The sequence below is a fragment of the Phyllobates terribilis genome, unplaced genomic scaffold (genome assembly GCF_046119375.1).
Source record: "Phyllobates terribilis strain yellow unplaced genomic scaffold, ASM4611937v1 Scaffold_11__3_contigs__length_659146591, whole genome shotgun sequence".
NCBI lineage: Eukaryota > Metazoa > Chordata > Amphibia > Anura > Dendrobatidae > Phyllobates > Phyllobates terribilis.
In genome coordinates, this window is record NW_027362771.1 from 613,299,790 (window position 1) to 613,322,263 (window position 22,474).

Here is a 22,474-nt window from a genome sequence, read left to right on the forward strand (position 1 = left end):
CTCCATGTTGTTTTATTTCACCCCAGTGCTGGATTCTTCTCTACACTGGTCAGTACTGCTGTTATGCACGCAGGTGGCGCACGTGGTTCGTGGACCCACAGTGGCGTGGAGCCGGGCTTACCTAGGAGGAGCGTAGCTAAGCGGCTACCTGGTGTTCACTGGAGCTCCTGATCATGGAGTCCGGTTTGTACTGCAGGTAGCCGCAAGGTACCACTCCTAGGCAGTTCCCAGTACTGCAGCTGCTGACCCCTGGGGTCAGGTACGCAGATACGGATAGGACTCTGGCTCAGTTCAGACTACTAGGTTCAGGATCCACGGGTAGAATGGGTACTGACACAGAGCCTCAGACAGGGCTGATTCAGAGACTGTTATGACACTCCAGATACACGGAATGCCCGGATAGGCATACTTTCAGACACACGGGTATCCGAAACAGATTACTAGCCGCACATGGACTGGGGACGAGGTCCAGGCACTAGCCACTCAGGGACCAGGGATTCAGGTTCAGGACTGACTACGCAAAGACCAGAAACTACAGGTTCAGGACTCTCCGCATAAGGACCAGAGACTACGGGTTCATGACTGGACGCACAAGGACCAGGGACTTCGTGTTCAGGACTGGCTGCACAAGGATCAGGGACTAAGGGTTCATGACTGGCTGCACAAGGATCAGGGACTATGGGTTCAGGACTGGCCACACAAGGATCAGGGACTATGGGCTCAGGACTGACTGCACAAGGATCAGGGACTATGGGCTCAGGACTGGCCACACAAGGATCAGGGACTATGGGTTCAGGACTGGCCACACAAGGATCAGGGACTATGGGTTCAGGACTGACTGCACAAGGATCAGGGACTATGGGTTCAGGACTGACTGCACAAGGATCAGGGACTATGGGCTCAGGACTGGCCGCACAAGGATCAGGGACTATGGGTTCAGGACTGACTGCACAAGGATCAGGGACTATGGGCTCAGGACTGGCCACACAAGGATCAGGGACTATGGGTTCAGGACTGACTGCACAAGGATCAGGGACTATGGGCTCAGGACTGGCCACACAAGGATCAGGGACTATGGGCTCAGGACTGGCCACACAAGGATCAGGGACTATGGGCTCAGGACTGGCCACACAAGGATCAGGGACTATGGGCTCAGGACTGGCCACACAAGGATCAGGGACTATGGGTTCAGGACTGACTGCACAAGGATCAGGGACTATGGGTTCAGGACTGACTGCACAAGGATCAGGGACTATGGGTTCAGGACTGACTGCACAAGGATCAGGGACTATGGGCTCAGGACTGGCCACACAAGGATCAGGGACTATGGGTTCAGGACTGGCCACACAAGGATCAGGGACTATGGGTTCAGGACTGGCCACACAAGGATCAGGGACTATGGGTTCAGGACTGGCCACACAAGGATCAGGGACTATGGGTTCAGGACTGACTGCACAAGGATCAGGGACTATGGGCTCAGGACTGGCCACACAAGGATCAGGGACTATGGGTTCAGGACTGACTGCACAAGGATCAGGGACTATGGGTTCAGGACTGGCCACACAAGGATCAGGGACTATGGGTTCAGGACTGGCCACACAAGGATCAGGGACTATGGGTTCAGGACTGACTGCACAAGGACCAGGGACATCGGGATCAGGACACTGGCCACACCAGGAAAAGGGGTTCGGGTTCAGGACACTGGCCACACCAGGTCTAGGGGACCTCACAACACACTAGTAGACTACCACACTACCTAATGATTTAATGTTGTCTCTGCACCTCCTTATTGGGGAGGGTGCCTTTTAAACAGGATGCCTCCTAGCTATTCGCTGGGAGCCATCTTGCAAGTGCATGTGCTGGCCCTTTAAGAACAGGGCAGCTCGCACACACTAGGCGTGCCACTGAGAACCAGGGAGCAGTGACCATGCCGCATGGCTGAGGCGGTGAGTAAGTCGGTGTCTTTGCATGCAGGGGGAAGGGGAACCAGAAGTCAGCAGCGGCGTTACAAATGCTGTCTGTTTAATATCCTCAATGTTTCATTTCGCCCCAGTGCTGGATTCACATCTACACTGGTCAGTACTGCTGTCTGTATAATATCCTCCATGATGTTTCCTTTCATCCCAGTGCTGGATTCACACTTACTCTGGTCAGTACTGCTGTCTGTATAATATCCTCCATGTTGTTTCCTTTCATCCCAGTGCTGGATTCACACTTACACTGGTCAGTACTGCTGTCTGTATAATATCCTCCATGTTGTTTCCTTTCATCCCAGTGCTGGATTCACACTTACTCTGGTCAGTACTGCTGTCTGTATAATATCCTCCATGTTGTTTCCTTTCATCCCAGTGCTGGATTCACACTTACACTGGTCAGTACTGCTGTCTGTATAATATCCTCCATGTTGTTTTCTTTCATCCCAGTGCTGGATTCACACTTACATTGGTCAGTACTGATGTCTGTATAATATCCTCCATGTTGTTTTCTTTCATCCCAGTGCTGGATTCACACTTACATTGGTCAGTACTGCTGTCTGTATAATATCCTCCATGTTGTTTTCTTTCACCCCAGTGCTGGATTCACACTTACACTGGTCAGTACTGCTGTCTGTATAATATCCTCCATGTTGTTTCCTTTCATCCCAGTGCTGGATTCACACTTACACTGGTCAGTACTGCTGTCTATATAATCGCCTCCATGTTGTTTCCTTTCACCCCAGAGCTGGATTCACACTTACACTGGTCAGTACTATTGTCTGTATAATAGCTTCTATGTTGTTTTCTTTCACCCCAGTGCTGGATTCACACTTACATTGGTCAGTACTGATGTCTGCATAATATCCTCCATGTTGTTTTCTTTCACCCCAGTGCTGGATTCACACTTACATTGGTCAGTACTGATGTCTGTATAATATCCTCCATGTTGTTTTCTTTCATCCCAGTGCTGGATTCACACTTACATTGGTCAGTACTGCTGTCTGTATAATATCCTCCATGTTGTTTTCTTTCACCCCAGTGCTGGATTCACACTTACACTGGTCAGTACTGCTGTCTGTATAATATCCTCCATGTTGTTTCCTTTCATCCCAGTGCTGGATTCACACTTACACTGGTCAGTACTGCTGTCTATATAATCGCCTCCATGTTGTTTCCTTTCACCCCAGAGCTGGATTCACACTTACACTGGTCAGTACTATTGTCTGTATAATAGCTTCTATGTTGTTTTCTTTCACCCCAGTGCTGGATTCACACTTACATTGGTCAGTACTGATGTCTGCATAATATCCTCCATGTTGTTTTCTTTCACCCCAGTGCTGGATTCACACTTACACTGGTCAGTACTGCTGTCTGTATAATATCCTCCATGTTGTTTCCTTTCATCCCAGTGCTGGACTCACACTTACACTGGTCAGTACTGCTGTCTATATAATCGCCTCCATGTTGTTTCCTTTCACCCCAGCGCTGGATTCACACTTACACTGGTCAGTACTATTGTCTGTATAATAGCTTCTATGTTGTTTTCTTTCACCCCAGTGCTGGATTCACACTTACATTGGTCAGTACTGATGTCTGTATAATATCCTCCATGTTGTTTTCTTTCACCCCAGTGCTGGATTCACACTTACATTGGTCAGTACTGATGTCTGTATAATATCCTCCATGTTGTTTTCTTTCACCCCAGTGCTGGACTCACACTTACACTGGTCAGTACTGCTGTCTATATAATCGCCTCCATGTTGTTTCCTTTCACCCCAGCGCTGGATTCACACTTACACTGGTCAGTATTGCTGTCTATATAATCGCCTCCATGTTGTTTTCTTTCACCCCAATGCTGGATTCACATCTACACTGGTCAGTACTGCTGTCTGTATAATATCCTCCATGTTGTTTTCTTTCACCCCAGTGCTGGATTCACACTTACACTGGTCAGTACTGCTGTCTGCATAATATCCTTCATATTGTTTTCTTTCACCCCAGTGCTGGATTCACACTTACACTGGTCAGTACTGCTGTCTGTATAATATCCTTCATATTGTTTTCTTTCACCCCAGTGCTGGATTCACACTTACACTGGTCAGTACTGCTGTCTGCATAATATCCTTCATATTGTTTTCTTTCACCCCAGTGCTGGATTCACACTTACACTGGTCAGTATTGCTGTCTGTATAATATCCTCCATGTTGTTTTCTTTCACCCCAATGCTGGATTCACACTTACACTGGTCAGTATTGCTGTCTATATAATCGCCTCCATGTTGTTTTCTTTCACCCCAATGCTGGATTCACACTTACACTGGTCAGTATTGCTGTCTATATAATCGCCTCCATGTTGTTTTCTTTCACCCCAATGCTGGATTCACATCTACACTGGTCAGTATTGCTGTCTGTATAATATCCTCCATGTTGTTTTCTTTCACCCCAGTGCTGGATTCACACTTATACTGCTCAGTACTGCTGTCTGCATAATATCCTTCATATTGTTTTCTTTCACCCCAGTGCTGGATTCACACTTACACTGGTCAGTATTGCTGTCTGTATAATATCCTCCATGTTGTTTTCTTTCACCCCAATGCTGGATTCACACTTACACTGGTCAGTATTGCTGTCTGTATAATAGCCTTCATGTTGTTTTCTTTCACCCCAGTGCTGGATTCACACTTACACTGGTCAGTACTGCTGTCTGTATAATATCCCCCATGTTGTTTTCTTTCACCCCAGTCATGGATTCACAGCTGTACTGCTGAATAATGTCCTCCATTCTGCTATTTTCCACCAAGTGATCTATCGCACCCCTGTGTTTGATTTATAGTTTCTCTTCTCAGTACTGCTATACAGTATAGTACCTGCCATGCTACTTCTGCTGCTTCTGAACATGTGCTGCACAGAGACAGGAGAGCAGGAGTCATTCATGTCTGTGTGTGGCAGAGACATATTAGCAGCTGGTCTCCACCAACCAGCTCAGAGAAAACTGAAAATGAGAAAGTGAAAGCCTGCACAGGGGAAAACTGGTGAAAATGCAGGACACAAGTCATACTATGGCCAGAAGTTGTATGGAAACCTTCCATTGGAAACCTTCAAAAGGAGCCTGAAGACCCACCTCTTCCGACAAGCCTACAACCTGCAGTAACCCTCGCTCCACCATACCGCTGCACGACCAGCTCTACCCTCACCTACTGTATCCTCACCCATCCCTTGTAGACTGTGAGCCCTCGCAGGCAGGGTCCTCGCTCCACCATACCGCTGCACGACCAGCTCTACCCTCACCTACTGTATCCTCACCCATCCCCTGTAGACTGTGAGCCCTCGCGGGCAGGGTCCTCGCTCCACCATACCGCTGCACGACCAGCTCTACCCTCACCTACTGTATCCTCACCCATCCCCTGTAGACTGTGAGCCCTCGCGGGCAGGGTCCTCGCTCCACCATACCGCTGCACGACCAGCCCTACCCTCACCTACTGTATCCTCACCCATCCCCTGTAGACTGTGAGCCCTCGCGGGCAGGGTCCTCGCTCCACCATACCGCTGCACGACCAGCTCTACCCTCACCTACTGTATCCTCACCCATCCCCTGTAGACTGTGAGCCCTCGCGGGCAGGGTCCTCGCTCCACCATACCACTGCACGACCAGCTCTACCCTCACCTACTGTATCCTCACCCATCCCTTGTAGACTGTGAGCCCTCGCGGGCAGGGTCCTCGCTCCACAATACCACTGCACGACCAGCTCTACCCTCACCTACTGTATCCTCACCCATCCCTTGTAGACTGTGAGCCCTCGCGGGCAGGGTCCTCTCTCCACCATATCGCTGCACGACCAGCTCTACCCTCACCTACTGTATCCTCACCCATCCCTTGTAGACTGTGAGCCCTCGCAGGCAGGGTCCTCGCTCCACCATACCGCTGCACGACCAGCTCTACCCTCACCTACTGTATCCTCACCCATCCCTTGTAGACTGTGAGCCCTCGCGGGCAGGGTCCTCTCTCCACCATACCGCTGCACGACCAGCTCTACCCTCACCTACTGTATCCTCACCCATCCCTTGTAGACTGTGAGCCCTCGCGGGCAGGATCCTCGCTCCACCATACCGCTGCACGACCAGCTCTACCCTCACCTACTGTATCCTCACCCATCCCCTGTAGACTGTGAGCCCTCGCGGGCAGGGTCCTCGCTCCACCATACCGCTGCACGACCAGCTCTACCCTCACCTACTGTATCCTCACCCATCCCCTGTAGACTGTGAGCCCTCGCGGGCAGGGTCCTCGCTCCACCATACCGCTGCACGACCAGCTCTACCCTCACCTACTGTATCCTCACCCATCCCCTGTAGACTGTGAGCCCTCGCAGGCAGGGTCCTCGCTCCACCATACCGCTGCATGACCAGCTCTACCCTCACCTACTGTATCCTCACCCATCCCCTGTAGACTGTGAGCCCTCGCGGGCAGGGTCCTCGCTCCACCATACCGCTGCATGACCAGCTCTACCCTCACCTACTGTATCCTCACCCATCCCCTGTAGACTGTGAGCCCTCGCGGGCAGGGTCCTCGCTCCACCATACCGCTGCATGACCAGCTCTACCCTCACCTACTGTATCCTCACCCATCCCCTGTAGACTGTGAGCCCTCGCAGGCAGGGTCCTCGCTCCACCATACCGCTGCACGACCAGCTCTACCCTCACCTACTGTATCCTCACCCATCCCTTGTAGACTGTGAGCCCTCGCAGGCAGGGTCCTCGCTCCACCATACCGCTGCACGACCAGCTCTACCCTCACCTACTGTATCCTCACCCATCCCTTGTAGACTGTGAGCCCTCGCGGGCAGGATCCTCGCTCCACCATACCGCTGCACGACCAGCTCTACCCTCACCTACTGTATCCTCACCCATCCCCTGTAGACTGTGAGCCCTCGCGGGCAGGGTCCTCGCTCCACCATACCGCTGCACGACCAGCTCTACCCTCACCTACTGTATCCTCACCCATCCCTTGTAGACTGTGAGCCCTCGCGGGCAGGATCCTCGCTCCACCATACCGCTGCACGACCAGCTCTACCCTCACCTACTGTATCCTCACCCATCCCTTGTAGACTGTGAGCCCTCGCGGGCAGGGTCCTCGCTCCACCATACCGCTGCATGACCAGCTCTACCCTCACCTACTGTATCCTCACCCATCCCCTGTAGACTGTGAGCCCTCGCGGGCAGGGTCCTCTCTCCACCACACCGCTGCACGACCAGCTCTAACCTCACCTACTGTATCCTCACCCATCCCTTGTAGACTGTGAGCCCTCGCGGGCAGGGTCCTCGCTCCACCATACCGCTGCACGACCAGCTCTACCCTCACCTACTGTATCCTCACCCATCCCCTGTAGACTGTGAGCCCTCGCGGGCAGGGTCCTCGCTCCTCCATATCGCTCCACGACCAGCTCTACCCTCACCTACTGTATCCTCACCCATCCCTTGTAGACTGTGAGCCCTCGCGGGCAGGGTCCTCGCTCCACCATACCGCTGCATGACCAGCTCTACCCTCACCTACTGTATCCTCACCCATCCCCTGTAGACTGTGAGCCCTCGCGGGCAGGGTCCTCTCTCCACCACACCGCTGCACGACCAGCTCTAACCTCACCTACTGTATCCTCACCCATCCCTTGTAGACTGTGAGCCCTCGCAGGCAGGGTCCTCGCTCCACCATACCGCTGCATGACCAGCTCTACCCTCACCTACTGTATCCTCACCCATCCCCTGTAGACTGTGAGCCCTCGCGGGCAGGGTCCTCGCTCCACCATACCGCTGCATGACCAGCTCTACCCTCACCTACTGTATCCTCACCCATCCCCTGTAGACTGTGAGCCCTCGCGGGCAGGGTCCTCGCTCCACCATACCGCTGCATGACCAGCTCTACCCTCACCTACTGTATCCTCACCCATCCCCTGTAGACTGTGAGCCCTCGCGGGCAGGGTCCTCGCTCCACCATACCGCTGCACGACCAGCTCTACCCTCACCTACTGTATCCTCACCCATCCCCTGTAGACTGTGAGCCCTCGCGGGCAGGATCCTCTCTCCACCATACCGCTGCACGACCAGCTCTACCCTCACCTACTGTATCCTCACCCATCCCTTGTAGACTGTGAGCCCTCGCGGGCAGGGTCCTCGCTCCACCATACCGCTGCATGACCAGCTCTACCCTCACCTACTGTATCCTCACCCATCCCCTGTAGACTGTGAGCCCTCGCGGGCAGGGTCCTCGCTCCACCATACCGCTGCACGACCAGCTCTACCCTCACCTACTGTATCCTCACCCATCCCCTGTAGACTGTGAGCCCTCGCGGGCAGGGTCCTCGCTCCACCATACCGCTGTACGACCAGCTCTACCCTCACCTACTGTATCCTCACCCATCCCTTGTAGACTGTGAGCCCTCGCGGGCAGGGTCCTCGCTCCACCATACCGCTGCACGACCAGCTCTACCCTCACCTACTGTATCCTCACCCATCCCCTGTAGACTGTGAGCCCTCGCGGGCAGGGTCCTCGCTCCACCATACCGCTGCACGACCAGCCCTACCCTCACCTACTGTATCCTCACCCATCCCCTGTAGACTGTGAGCCCTCGCGGGCAGGGTCCTCGCTCCACCATACCGCTGCACGACCAGCCCTACCCTCACCTACTGTATCCTCACCCATCCCCTGTAGACTGTGAGCCCTCGCGGGCAGGGTCCTCGCTCCACCATACCGCTGCACGAACAGCTCTACCCTCACCTACTGTATCCTCACCCATCCCTTGTAGACTGTGAGCCCTCGCGGGCAGGGTCCTCGCTCCACCATACCGCTGCACGACCAGCTCTACCCTCACCTACTGTATCCTCACCCATCCCTTGTAGACTGTGAGCCCTCGCGGGCAGGGTCCTTGCTCCTCCTGTACCAGTCGCTAACTCATTGTGTTCAAGATTATTGTAATTGTTCTTGTATTATACCCCTTTTTCACATGTAAAGCGCCATGGAATAAATGGTGCTATAATAATAATAAATAATAATAATTTGACTCCTTAATATAATAATTTTCTCTACTAGCTGCAGTACCACTTTTCACCACTGTACACTCTCCTTTCACAACAGTGCAACAGCGCCCCCACCTGTAATCTATTGTACCTGCTATTAACTTTATTTATTTGTTAAAGAACATACTCGCTCATCACTATTAAATACACGAAGCATGGAGCCCCTCCCAGACATGTCCGCTGATAATGCAAGTCATGTGGCTGCTGCAAGAAGTGTGGATAGTGTGGGGTGAAGATATATCAGAAGGTGTCAAGAGTGAAAGTGATGCAGATGGGCTGGGGGTTATTGCCCTTCACTATTTTTTGAGTCATAGAGGATCCCCCTGGAATTATGTTTCACCTCTGGGAAAGCTATCCGATTACTCCATCTCTGCTGTAATTGTAATGGATTCCAGCCTTCCACAGTAGGAACAACCAAGAAGAATTTCTGGTGTATGATGCCCAGTGTGCCTTATGGCCCCCAATATCGGCAGACGTATTGGATTCTGACTCGAGCGGCTTTAATGGATGTAGATGGCAGTGAGAGTTGACCTAAAGAAAGGGATATTGACTGTGAGGGGCGTGAGGTGTTGATGTGCTCCACTTGTTAAGGTCCTATGTCATAGTCTTAAATAGTGGATATGACAACACAGTTTATAATCTTAATCAGCCAGATGGTTAGGTTTGTTAATTCAAGAGAAATACACTATTGTGTTTATGTTGACTTGTAAATGTATGTGTGGCGCCCCTGCGGGTTCAGTCACCGCAGAGGTACTGCATCTCACCCAGAGGTGTGGTATCTCACTCTCAGGTAAGGATGGAGTGCTGCCCCGGACCCACACACCCACATCCAATACACTCCACTTCAGTAGGGAAGGGCGAGATTGCTCCTAAGGGAGAGCACAGTCCCTGGTCCCTGGCTGGAGGGTGGAACTAGGTAGAGGAGGTGGGTGGAGGAAGAGGTTCAGTGGAGACTGGCGCCAAGCAAATGTGGTACCAATATTCAAAAAGGGGTGTAAAAGTGACCCTGGGAACTATAGAGCAGTCAGCTTAACGTCTGTTGTGGGTAAATTGTTTGAAGGATTTCTTAGAGATGCTATTGTAGAATATCTTAATGATAATAACTGTCTAACTCCATATCAACATGGATTCATGAGGGATCGCTCCTGATGGCCTTCTACGAGGAGGTGAGCTCACAGCTGGACCGGGGAGAGTCAGTGGATGTTGTAGACCTTGACTTCTCCAAAGCGTTTGATACCGTGCCACACAAAAGGTTGGTATATAAAATGAGAATGCTTGGTCTGGGGGATAATGTATGCAAGTGGGTAAATAGCTGGCTGAGTGATAGAAAGCAGAGGGTGGTTATCAATGGAGTAAGCTCAGGGGGTGTCAGGGTTACTAGCGGGGGGGCCTCAAGGGTCTGTCTTGGGCCCTATATTATTTAATATATTTATTAATGATCTAGTGGAAGGGTTGCATAGTAAAATAGCAATATTTGCAGATGATACTAAACTTTGTAAAGTAGTTAATACAGATGAGGATAGGGCACAGCTACAGGAGGATTTAGATAAATTGGGGAGTTGGGCCAAAAAATGGCAAATGGGGTTCAATGCTGATAAATGTAAGGTCATGCACATGGGAAAGAAAAACAGCAGTCACCCATACATATTAAATGGGAAACCGTTGGGGAAATCTGACATGGAGAAGGACCTGGGCGTCTTGGTTAATAGCAAATTAAATTGGAGTGCCCAGTGTCAGGCAGCAGCTGCGAAGGCAAATAGAGTCATGGCATGCATCAGAAGAGGAATAGGGGCATATGATGAGAACATTGTTCTTCCTCTGTATAAAGCGCTGGTAAGGCCGCACTTAGAATATTGTGCACAGCTCTGGGCTCCGGTGCTCAGGAAAGACATATTGGAGCTAGAGAGGGTACAAAGGAGGGCGACTAAGGTAATAAAGGGAATGGAGGGACTCGAATACCCAGAGAGGTTGTCAAAATTAGGCCTATTTACGTTGGAAAAGAGAAGGCTTAGAGGAGACCTCATAAACATGTATAAATACATCAGGGGGCAGTACAGAGATCTCTCCCATGACCTGTTTATACCAAGGATGGTGACAAAGACGAGGGGGCACACTATGCGTCTGGAGGAAAGGAGGTTCCTGCACCAGCATAGAAGGGGATTCTTTACAGTCAGAGCCGTGAGACTCTGGAACTCTCTGGGAGAGGAAGTGGTGATGTCCAACTCACTTAATGAGTTCAAGAGAGGCCTGGACGCCTTTCTTGAGAACAATAAAATTACATCTTATGCTTAGTGATAGTTAATTAATCCAGGGATTTAATCTGACTGCCAGATTGGTGTCGGGAAGTGAATTTTTCCTCAATGATGTAAATTGGCCTATACCGCATGGTAAAGGAATAGCGGAATAGCTGCAGTGCACAAGAAATAGGCTGAACTGGATGGACGCTTGTCTTTTTTCGGCCTTATAAACTATGTAACTATGTAACTATGGGTAGGAGTATAAAAGCAAGGGTGGAAGGTTCTGGAAGTGTTGAGAGTTCAGAGTCTAGAGCTGGGAGCAGGAGCTCTGGAGGAGCTCTGCTCAGGAGGAGTAGAGAGAAGAGAGCGGGCCTAGTAAAAGAGGCCCAGGAGAGAGAGGACGGGAGCAGAGGGGATCCCAGGGGCACGGTGAGTGCAGAGGCCACCCGTGCGCCCGAATTCACGCTGACATGAAGGGATCAGGCCGCAGAAGGGGACCGGCCCCTAACTAGTGGAGAACAACCAGGCTCAGCTAGACAACCGGAGGCTGCTGCATTTTCAAGGTGCTGCAGCCAACAGCCACAATTACATCGCCGAAAAGGTGGCTGCATATGGTCCAGGGGCCTGCACATCGCCCGACAAGGCCCGAGGCCACTGGCTTGGGACACTGATTGTGAGGCGCAGGGCAGAAGGGCGAGAGCCAGCGTAGTGAGACGACCGGGAAAGGCACATAGAACGGGGTCCCGTTTAAGTACTCCTGAGATACTTGAGAGATTGCTGAACCCTTACCCCGGAGGACACAGGACGACGTGGGAGGTTACACACTGGCCATTGTAACCTGGAGAATTGAACAACCGTGAGTAAAATCTGAAGACTGCACCCCACTGTGTCTTTCAATAATTGCTGCGCCATCACCAGCCCTGCACTACACAGCACCAGCAACATCTACCTCATACAATATATAATTTCCTGCCCTGGAGCTAAGCTCCACCTGTGGAGAGCTGAACCAACTCTGCTGCATCACCATCAGCTCCAGAGGATCTGCACCGCAGCGGCGGCCCCATATAGCCGCATACCACGGGTGGCGTCACGAACATTATTATCCTAAAAACTTTATTCCCCTAAAAACTTTATTCCCCTTTTACTTTCCCTTTAATTGACCGCCCTGGGTCACGGACCGGGTCAATGCCACCGTGACATCCCCCAGCCCCAGCACCGACCGGCCCAGCTACAGAGTACCCCACGGCCCAGGGGGCGCATCAAACTTGGCGTCACAAACAGGATGAACCTACCCATTGCAACGGGTCCTGTGTGCCACAAAGACTGTGTATAACTGTATAAACCGCAGCCATTACTGTAGCACATGCGGAGTTAATGATATGTGGGGTGTCCCATCGTGGGCGGAGCCTCAGAAAAGGTGCAAAAATAGGCCCCTCCCACTTGCATAGACTGTACCAGAGTTGTCTGTCACTCAGGCTGAAAGGTGCCAGCCTTCCCTTTTGCATCAGACTGAGGGGGGAGATTGTCGCCTCTCCCTGCAGAGGGCTGTGTGATCCCATCTATCCAGCTGCTGCAGCCTTGTGCTGTGTGATCCCATCCATCCAGCTGCTGCAGCTCTGTGCTGTGTGATCCCATCTATCCAGCTGCTGCAGCCCTGTGCTGTGTGATCCCATCTATCCAGCTGCTGCAGCCCTGTGCTGTGTGATCCATCCACCCATCTGACAATCCCAGCTGCTGCAGCTCTGTGAATACAACACAAGTGTGAGAAGCTGTGCAGCAAGAGTGCAGCTGTACAGTGACCAGCAGAGCAGTCTCGGTGACCGGCTGTGCAAGGAGTGACAACATAAGCATCCGGAGCAGTGAGTCCTACCCCGGTAAGGGTGAACTAGGGGGGAAGAAAGATGCCCACCTTAAGAGAAGCTCCAACAGCGGTTGCTGCCGCAGCCCTCATAATGCCACTGCCTTTGCCATACATCCCAGGAGTGGCCTGGTTACCACAATACTCAGGAGAGAGGGGGTGGTACGCGTATGATGTGCAGAAGGCGAGCGCGGAGGACATGCACCTGACTTCTGGTGCCGCTGACCCTGGCCGTCCACAAGCATCTTCTGCTCCGGCTGCAGCTAAGTACCCTGGAGATAGAGTAACCTACACCCGTCACTGTGGAGAACGTGGGTGGTACGCCCTCCATGTTCACAGGGTGGTAGAGGAGGAGAGCATGCCCATGCCATCTGAGGCTGATGACCCGGCTGGGCCATCTAATGGTGAATCGTTTCCCCGGAAGGGGCACCACTAATAAGACTGAACTGTTTCCTTAAAAAGTAAAGACTGTATATAGTTACCCGGAAGGGTATTGCAATAATCTTGTGTGTTTCAAAAGTTTTTGTTTATTTGTTTAGTGTACCCGGTTAAGGTACAAAAGACTTATACGTTGTGGACGTTGAGCAGCCAAAAACTTTATGTCTAAATAGTTGGCACTTCTTAAAGTGCTTCTTGTTGGTTTTATCAAGACCACCGAACAAAAACCCAGTTAGGGATCTCACTGTAACCTGCTAAAAAAAATGTTTTATATGTGTGAAGAAAAATGTTATTTTAAAAAAAGTTTTATATAGAAACATGTAACATTTAAGGAAAGTGCCTCCCATAAAGGGAAGAAAGTTGTATATTGTTCTTCTACAGTATGTGATGCATCTAAAAATTTTGTATGTCTAAAACACATGTGTTTTTACTCTGTTCCAGCCCGTGGATGTGCTCTGTTTAACGGGGAGAGGGTGGGAGGGGGGGTAAATGGCGCCCCTGCGGGTTCAGTCGCCACAGAGGCTGCCCTGGAGCTTAGCTCTACCTGTGGAGAGCTGAACCAACTCTGCTGTGTCACCATCAGCTCCAGTGGATCCGCACCGCAGCGGCGGCCCCATATAGCCGTATACCACAGGTGGCGTCACGAACATTAAACTCTAAAAAGGTTATTCCCTTTCACTTTCCCTTTAATTGACCACCCTTGGTCACGAACTGGGTCACTGCCACCGTGACATCCCCCAGCACCGACCGGCCGGGCTACCGAGTACCCCATGGCCCAGGGGACGCGTCATATGTGTATTTCTGTGGCTGGTCAAGAAGGTTGTACTATTTTTATAACCCTGAATGTTGACTTCTCTTCGTTTTGAAACAATTATGTTTGTTAATTTATTGTACTAAGTTAGCTAGATGTTTATTTACAAGAGCCCCCTCTTATACCAACTATGTAAATAGATTAGCTCAAACAATGAGATCTGAGCACTGTGAGTAATGCCCTCCCTAACTCCTTACCTGTGAGTGTGTACTTCAAAGGACAACTGTAACTATTATATAGGATATGTGCCTCTGTGGCAGAGAGACTTGAAGCAGAAATTGGAAAGAGACTTTACAGGGAGAATCAAAGATCAGACTCTCTGAGACCATCAGCTTGGAAGCATGGCTTTAACCAAAGAGACACAGATTTGGATTCTACATGATTCCGGCCTAAGGGTACAAGGCCCTGACTGGAAAGATACGAATCTGCTCTACTGACCATCAGAGAGCCCATAGATACATTTGGGGAGACCAGGTTGGAAGGATGAAGTCACCTGGCCCCATGGATATGTTGTTTGAGGTTGCCAGGTGGGACCTTCCGGTCACCTGGAACCCATGGAGACATTTGGAGAAGCCAGATTGGGACCCGCCGGTCATCTGGCCCCATGGAAACTCTCGAAGAGGCCAGGGTGAGACCCTCGGGTCTCCTGGCCTTGTACCTCGATGGACTGCTAACTTCCTAAGCTTGCCGCTACCTTTTCTCTGTGGGGGCCCACCAGGAGGGGGGGGCCACTGGGTGAGGTAGTTGACCCTGGAAGACCCCATGGGTCACAGCTGTTCTATCCCAGGCGGTCGGAGTAGAAGGGTGAGACTGTGTAATGTTGTACCATCTTGGGTATTTGCTGGGACTGTTCTGTGTGTTTATTGTTTTGTGGTTCAATAAAGTAGTGCCACGCTGTTTTACCCTCACCCTGTGTTGTCTGAGTAGCGTTACACCCACGGAAGTCACCGGGTCTTCAAAGTGGACAAGACAGTGGAAAGGTTGTGACTAGTGGAATTGTGCAGATAGTGGAAATGTGGATTGACAAAGGCTCTAGATAGTGTTAGGGTTGGGAAGAATGGGACTTATGGGTCATGGATGGTGTACGTAGTGAAAGGCTTGTGGTTTATAGAGACGCTCAAAAAGTGAAAACCTAAAGAGTGCAGATTGTGTAAACTGGTGAATGGTGGATAGGGGCAGATAGTGTAAAGGTTAAGGTTGGAATAGTACAACAGTGCAGGTAGTGTAAACGTGGATTGTGGAAAGGTGCATGTATTGTAATGGCTGCAGAAACACAGGTGAGGATAATGGAAGGGTGGGAGAGGAAAGAAAGAGAGTGGAAGAGTGTAGATAGTGGAAAGGTTGTAGGTAGAGGAAGAGTGTAAATAGTGAGGTGCTGATGAGTGCAGATAGTGGAAAGGTTGTAGGTAGAGGAAGAGTACAGATAGTGAGGTGGTGAAGAGTGTAGATGGTGGAAAAGTTATAGGTAGATTGTAGATAGTGAGATGGTTAAGAGTGTAGATAGTGGAAAGGTTATAGGTAGAGGAAGAGTGTGGATATTGAGATGGTGAAGAGTGTAGATAGTGGAAAGGTTGTAGGTAGAGGAAGAGTGTAAATAGTGAGGTGCTGAAGAGTGTAGATAGTGGAAAGGTTGTAGGTAGAGGAAGAGTGCAGATAGTGAGGTGGTGAAGAGTCTAGATAGTGGAAAGGTTATAGGTTGAGGAAGAGTGCAAATAGTGAGGTGGTGAAGAGTGTAGATAGTGGAAAGGTTATAGGTAGAGGAAGAGTGCAAACAGTGAGGAGCTGAAGAGTGCAGATAGTGGAAAGGTTGTAGGTAGAGGAAGAGTGCAGATAGTGAGGTGGTGAAGAGTGTAGATGGTGGAAAGGTTATAGGTAGATTGTAGATAGTGAGATGGTAAAGAGTGTAGATAGTGGAAAGTTTATAGGTAGAGGAAGAGTGTAGATAGTGAGATGGTGAAGAGTGTAGATAGTGGAAAGGTTGTAGGTAGAGGAAGAGTGTAAATAGTGAGGTGCTGAAGAGTGTAGATAGTGGAAAGGTTGTAGGTAGAGGAAGAGTGCAGATAGTGAGGTGGTGAAGAGTCTAGATAGTGGAAAGGTTATAGGTTGAGGAAGAGTGCAAATAGTGAGGTGGTGAAGAGTGTAGATAGTGGAAAGGTTATAGGTAGAGGAAGAGTGCAAACAGTGAGGTGCTGAAGAGTGCAGATAGTGGAAAGGTTGTAGGTAGAGGAAGAGTGCAGATAGTGAGGTGGTGAAGAGTGTAGATGGTGGAAAGGTTATAGGTAGATTGTAGATAGTGAGATGGTAAAGAGTGTAGATAGTGGAAAGGTTATAAGTAGAGGAAGAGTGTGGATATTGAGATGGTGAAGAGTGTAGATAGTGGAAAGTTTATAGGTAGAGGAAGAGTGTAGATAGTGAGGTGGTGAAGAGTGTAGATAGTGGAAAGGTTATAGGTAGAGGAAGACTGTGAATAGTGAGATGGTGAAGAGTGTTGATAGTGGAAAGGTTATAGGTAGAGGAAGAGTGTAGATAGTGGAAAGGTTATAGGTAGAGGAAGAGTGTAGTGAGATGGTGAAGAGTGTAGATAGTAGAAAGGTTGTAGGTAGAGGAAGAGTGTGGATAGTGAGATGGTGAAGAGTGTAGATAGTGGAAAGGTTATAGGTAGAAGAAGAGTGTGGATAGTGATATGGTGAAGAGTGTAGATAGTGGATAGGTTATAGGTAGAGGAAGAGTGTAAATAGTGAGGTGGTGAAGAGTGTAGATAGTGGAAAGGTTATAGGTAGAGGAAGAGTGCAAATAGTGAGGTGAAGAGTGTAGATAGTGGAAAGGTTGAAGGTAAAGGAAGAGTGCAGATAGTGAGATGGTGAAGAGTATAGATAGTGGAAAGGTTGAAGGTAGAGGAAGAGTGCAGATAGTGAAAAGTGTAGATAGTGGAAAGGTTATAGGTAAAGGAAGAGTGTGGATAGTGAGATGGTGAAGAGTGTAGATAGTGGAAAGGTTATAGGTAAAGGAAGAGTGTAGATAGTGAGATGGTGAAGAGTGTAGATAGTGGAAAGGTTATAGGTAGAGGAAGAGTGTAGTGAGATGATGAAGAGTGTAGATAGTGGAAAGGTTATAGGTAGAGGAAGAGTGTAGATAGTGAGATGGTGAAGAGTGTAGATAGTGGAAAGGTTGAGGATATGGTGCAGATAGTGTAAAGGTCATGAATATTGGAAGAGTGCAGATAGGGGAAGGGTCGTAAGTAGTGAACAAGTACATACAGTGGCGTGCAATAGTGATTTTGAAAGTGATGCTGTCAGCAATGTATTTTGCCATCAGGGAAAACCCAGGCGGATAGGTTTCAACTGAGGTGGCACACTAAGCGTCCTGCCCAGCACCAGTGTCGGCAGCAGGACGTTGCGCGATGAGGCGGTTGACATTGATTCAGTGTGGCTCCTTTGCGGGTGCCACATTACTGCACGGAAGAAAGGCCTGGCAATCTACTTCCGTATTATGCCAAGAAAACTTGATGGAGAGTACAACTAATGGAAATTGATATAGTGATGTAAGATGAACCCCTAGGTCGGAAGGCACTCGACAAGCTACTAGGGATCAAGAAAACGGCGGAGAAGACCCTGGTGGACCTATCTAGGCTGCACAAGATCGATCTTCCTACAAAGCATTCATCCATCAAGTCGCCATGGCTCGAGATCAAGCCGAAGGCCGTTAAATAAAATAGTAATACGTACAGTGGAAAGGTGGATTGTGGAAACGTGATGGTAATGGAAAGGTTGTGAATAGCCGTGGAGCGGAAATAGTGTTGTGAATAGCAGAGCAGATAGCAATAGCAGAGCAGAGCAAAGGCTGTGGATTGTGTATAAGTTGTGGGTTGTGGAATGGAACAAATAGTGTCAACCTGTGAATAGTGTGTGAATGCAGGTATTGAAAAGGTTTCGGATAGTGCAAGGGTGCAGACAGTGTGAATGATACGGATGAGGGTGCAGATATAGTGGAGGAGTGCATATATTGTAAAGGCCTTCAACAGCGGACGGGTGCAGGTATTATAAAGGTTTAGGGAAATACAAGGGTGCAGACAGTGTAAAGGATGTGGAGTGCAGATAGTGGGATGGATGGTGCACAGGTATTACATATGTACTGTAGATGTGAATAGAAAGGGATGTGCACTGTGAACAGGAAGACGTCAGTCAAGTGCAACAGCTCCTCCCTTTTCAATGTTATTTCTTATGTAATATATAGTGTCTCCCTCGCAATCCCAAACGGCAATATTGACCCTTTAACGAGCCTCTCCACATGACTTAGGATAAAAGCCAAACCAGAATCTCTATTTGCAGACACATGTTTCAGGGTGTTGACCCTCCTCAGTGCAAAGCAAGAGATCCAATTTGGCTGTATGAGAAGCCTCTAACTGGGGTGTAAGAGGTAACGTCTCTCCTTGTGGACAGTGACATGCCTCACATGCCAGTGTAAGCATTGCTACTTCCATTAGGTGGCACAAGAGTTCATGTCCTCTTCCTCTTTGAAGAGGCGATTTGCATATTTAATTTCCCAGAGGAGCATTATTTGGCCTATAAGTCTCCTTACACTGTCATATCACTCTGCACAAGGAGAGGCGTTACCCCTTAGACACCAGTCAGAGGCCTCTCATCCAGCCAAATCAGATCTGATGCTTTGCACTGGGGATGACCAACACACCGAAACACGTGTCTGCAAATAGATTCTGGTTTGACTTTTATCCTAAGTCATATGGAAAGGCTCGTTAAAGGGTCGATAATTGACTTTTAGGATTGCTGCTTCCAATAGGTGGCACTAGAGTTCTAGTCCTCTTCCTCTCTGAAGAGACAATTTGCATATTTAATCTCCCAGAGGAGCATTGCATGGCCTATAAGTCTCCTTACACTGGCATGTAATCTCCATAAGGAGAGACGTTACCCCTTAGACCTTCTAGAAGACAATATGAGAATGACATACATTGTACATTCATTGCAAAAAAATGAAATCACAGAAGTATTTCTCTGGGGTCCCCTGCTTGGCAGTGCCCTATACAACTGCCTGCATGGCACATGTAGTGAACATATCGCCAATTGTATTACCATGATGTCACACTGACACAACAAAAGCTCCATATCCCATACAGAAATATATAAACATGAAGACAAGATAGTTCAGATGAAGGTACAAGCCCCTCCCTGCCCCGGGCGTACACACCTGTGTATCTGCCCTTCCTTCGAGTCCCGCGTGGCATCTCCAGGTGGGTGTGCAAAGATGAAAGACTGGGTGGTAGAAATGGAGGAAGCGGGGAGGCCGGAAAGATCATAAGTGGAAAATGGGGTGTAGAGGAGGCGTGAGAGGTGAAGGATGGCACATGGGGGTAATAGGTGGAGGATGACCAATGCAGGTGGTAGAAGAAGTTGGTAGGTGCCAAAGATGACATGGTTGAGGAATGAGTGGGGCCTGAAGAACAGATAAGTTGATGAGACAGAGATGATGTAGGTTGGGGTGGGTGCAGGTTAGGATTTCAGCAATAGAGTGGGGTACGCTGCAGAGGGGTGGACAGATGTCAAAAAGAGCAATGACATCGCAGAAGTTCTGTAAGGGTAAGATAGCAGAGAATGGATGGACAGATGGAAAGGTGGGATGATGGATGAGGAGATGGTGACAATGCTGTGGGGTAGGAGTAGGTAGGAGACGTAAGCGCTGGGGGTAGAAGGAGCGCAGAAAAGTAGGAGTGTGGATGTTGAGAGCAGGATTCCTCTGGAAATTTCGCTGCTTTATTTGAAGTGCGTAGTGTGGCTGACGTCAGCCCACCTCTTGTCCTCCTCCTCCTCCTCCTCTTTTCTCCTCCTTCTCCATTGCAGCCTATCACTTCCTCCAGGCCTGAGCCTCCTCCTTGTCATTGTAGCTGTTGTTCTCAGCTCTGCACCTCACCAGCCTGCTACTGCTCCTTATTATTAGTAGTGCCCTACATCTGCACTGTGTGCCACAGATATGCGCCCCCTCTATATATACCATGACATTTACACCTTATATTTAGACGCGAAGCAAAGACAAACGTGTCGTAGTTGTCAAGTTCCGGCATTAGATTGCAGTAGTGCGGGGTTCTGGGCAGGGAGAGCTCACCACTCTCCCCTCTTACTTCACCCCTCGCTCTTCTTCCTTCTCCCCTCTACCAGCACCTCACTATCTGTTCCCTCACTATCTGTTCCCTCACTATCTGTTCCCTCACTATCTGTTCCCTCACTATCTGTTCCCTCACTATCTGTTCCCTCACTATCTGTTCCCTCACTTTTCAGCCTACTACATCTTTTTTTTCTCCTTTCTGTTTACAAGGTTTCTGTTTCTCCTCGTCTCCCTTTTGGTGGCCTCACATCATGCTCGTCACGATCTGGGCTCATCACAATTGTGCTATGGATATGGAAGTATTTGGTTGTTCCCCAATTCTCCGCCCTTTTTTGTTCTCTCTGATGCCTCCTCCCTGATTCACCCTTTTTTTTGTACCTTTTCTGGTCTGTCACCTTTTCCCCATCTTTCAGTCTTACACTCTCTCTGCTCTTTCTCTTTCCTTGCTCTTCCTTGCTGTACACCCTCTTCACCTTTCTTAAGCCACCCATACACAATATTTAGCTGTCGGCTGAACGATGGTTCGTATGATTGTTTGGCTGACCGCTATCTCTCCCAAATCCCCCATTCACAGGTCCTCGGGCCTGTTGAGTGCTGTGGCAACTTATCTCACTCAGAAAAGGATCAGCAGTCTGACATCAGACAAGCCAGGTCCTTATCTTCATCATCTGTCAGGGCAGAGTCAGGAGGCCCCAATACACATTAGACTGTCGGCTAAGTCAACTAATATCCGCCGACATATTAGTCAAATGTGTATGGGGACCTTTAGGCTCTGCATGAAAATGTGTATGGGGACCTTTAGGCTCTGGAGAAAATGTGTATGGGGACCTTTAAGCTCTGCATGAAAATGTGTATGGGGACCTTTAGGCTCTGGAGAAAATGTGTATGGGGACCTTTAAGCTCTGCATGAAAATGTGTATGGGGACCTTTAGGCTCTGGAGAAAATGTGTATGGGGACCTTTAGGCTCTGGAGAAAATGTATATGGGGACCTTTAGGCTCTGTAGAAAATGTGTATGGGGACCTTTAGGCTCTGGAGAAAATGTATATGGGGACCTTTAGGCTCTGTAGAAAATGTGTATGGGGACCTTTAGGCTCTGGAGAAAATGTATATGGGGACGTTTAGGCTCTGGAGAAAATGTGTATGGGGACCTTTAGGCTCTGGAGAAAATGTGTATGGAGACCTTTAGGCTCTGTAGAAAATGTGTATGGGGACCTTTAGGCTCTGTAGAAAATGTGTATGGGGACCTTTAGGCTCTGTAGAAAATGTGTATGGAGACCTTTAGGCTCTGGAGAAAATGTGTATGGAGACCTTTAGGCTCTGTAGAAAATGTGTATGGAGACCTTTAGGCTCTGGAGAAAATGTGTATGGGCGCCTTTAGGCTCTGTAGAAAATGTGTTTGGGGACCTTTAGGCTCTGTAGAAAATGTGTTTGGGGACCTTTAGGCTCTGCAGATCATTGGCAGAACCGGCTACACTTGACGAGATTTGATAACAATCTAACATCTGTGGTTGTCATAAACATAAGATTAACTGTAAATAGTACTAAAATTAAAGGAGCCATACACCGTCAATAGCTGCCAGCAGTCGACTATTCACCTTGGCCCCCCCTCCATACACGTGCATGCTCAGTTCGGATGAATATGCACATTTTTTAATGCAGAGCGTGGAAAGACTCCTTTGGTGGCAGCTTATCTACTACGGAAACAATGGATTTCAAAATGCCTGATCCTTCTTTCCCTTCTTTGGGACACAGATGATCCAAAGATTGGTGGGCTCTTCCAACTTTTCTGTATTGTGTTTTGCCCCCTTTAACTGAATCTACCAATGATCTCCATATAAATGTCTCATGTCTTTGGCCAGTATTACTAATCATCTTCTCCCTTCCAGCTGCCCGGACCAAACTCTCTCTTCATGTCCCCTCGATCTGCAGTTCTTCCTCTTCTACCCTTTTCATGGTGGGTATAATGTGACCCAT

At 49.3% G+C, this 22,474-nt stretch overlaps 1 protein-coding gene across 1 annotated transcript in view; it reads right to left on the reverse strand.

Moving 5' to 3' along the window:
- The window catches only part of KDM6B (lysine demethylase 6B), a 154,848-nt gene extending 134,683 nt beyond the window's left edge, over window positions 1–20,165 (reverse strand). The window contains exon 1 of the mRNA XM_073654468.1: window positions 19,587–20,165. The gene's annotated coding sequence lies outside the window, so the exon portion shown is untranslated. The remainder of the gene's footprint in view (window positions 1–19,586) is intronic.
- Window positions 20,166–22,474: the final 2,309 nt, after the last annotated feature.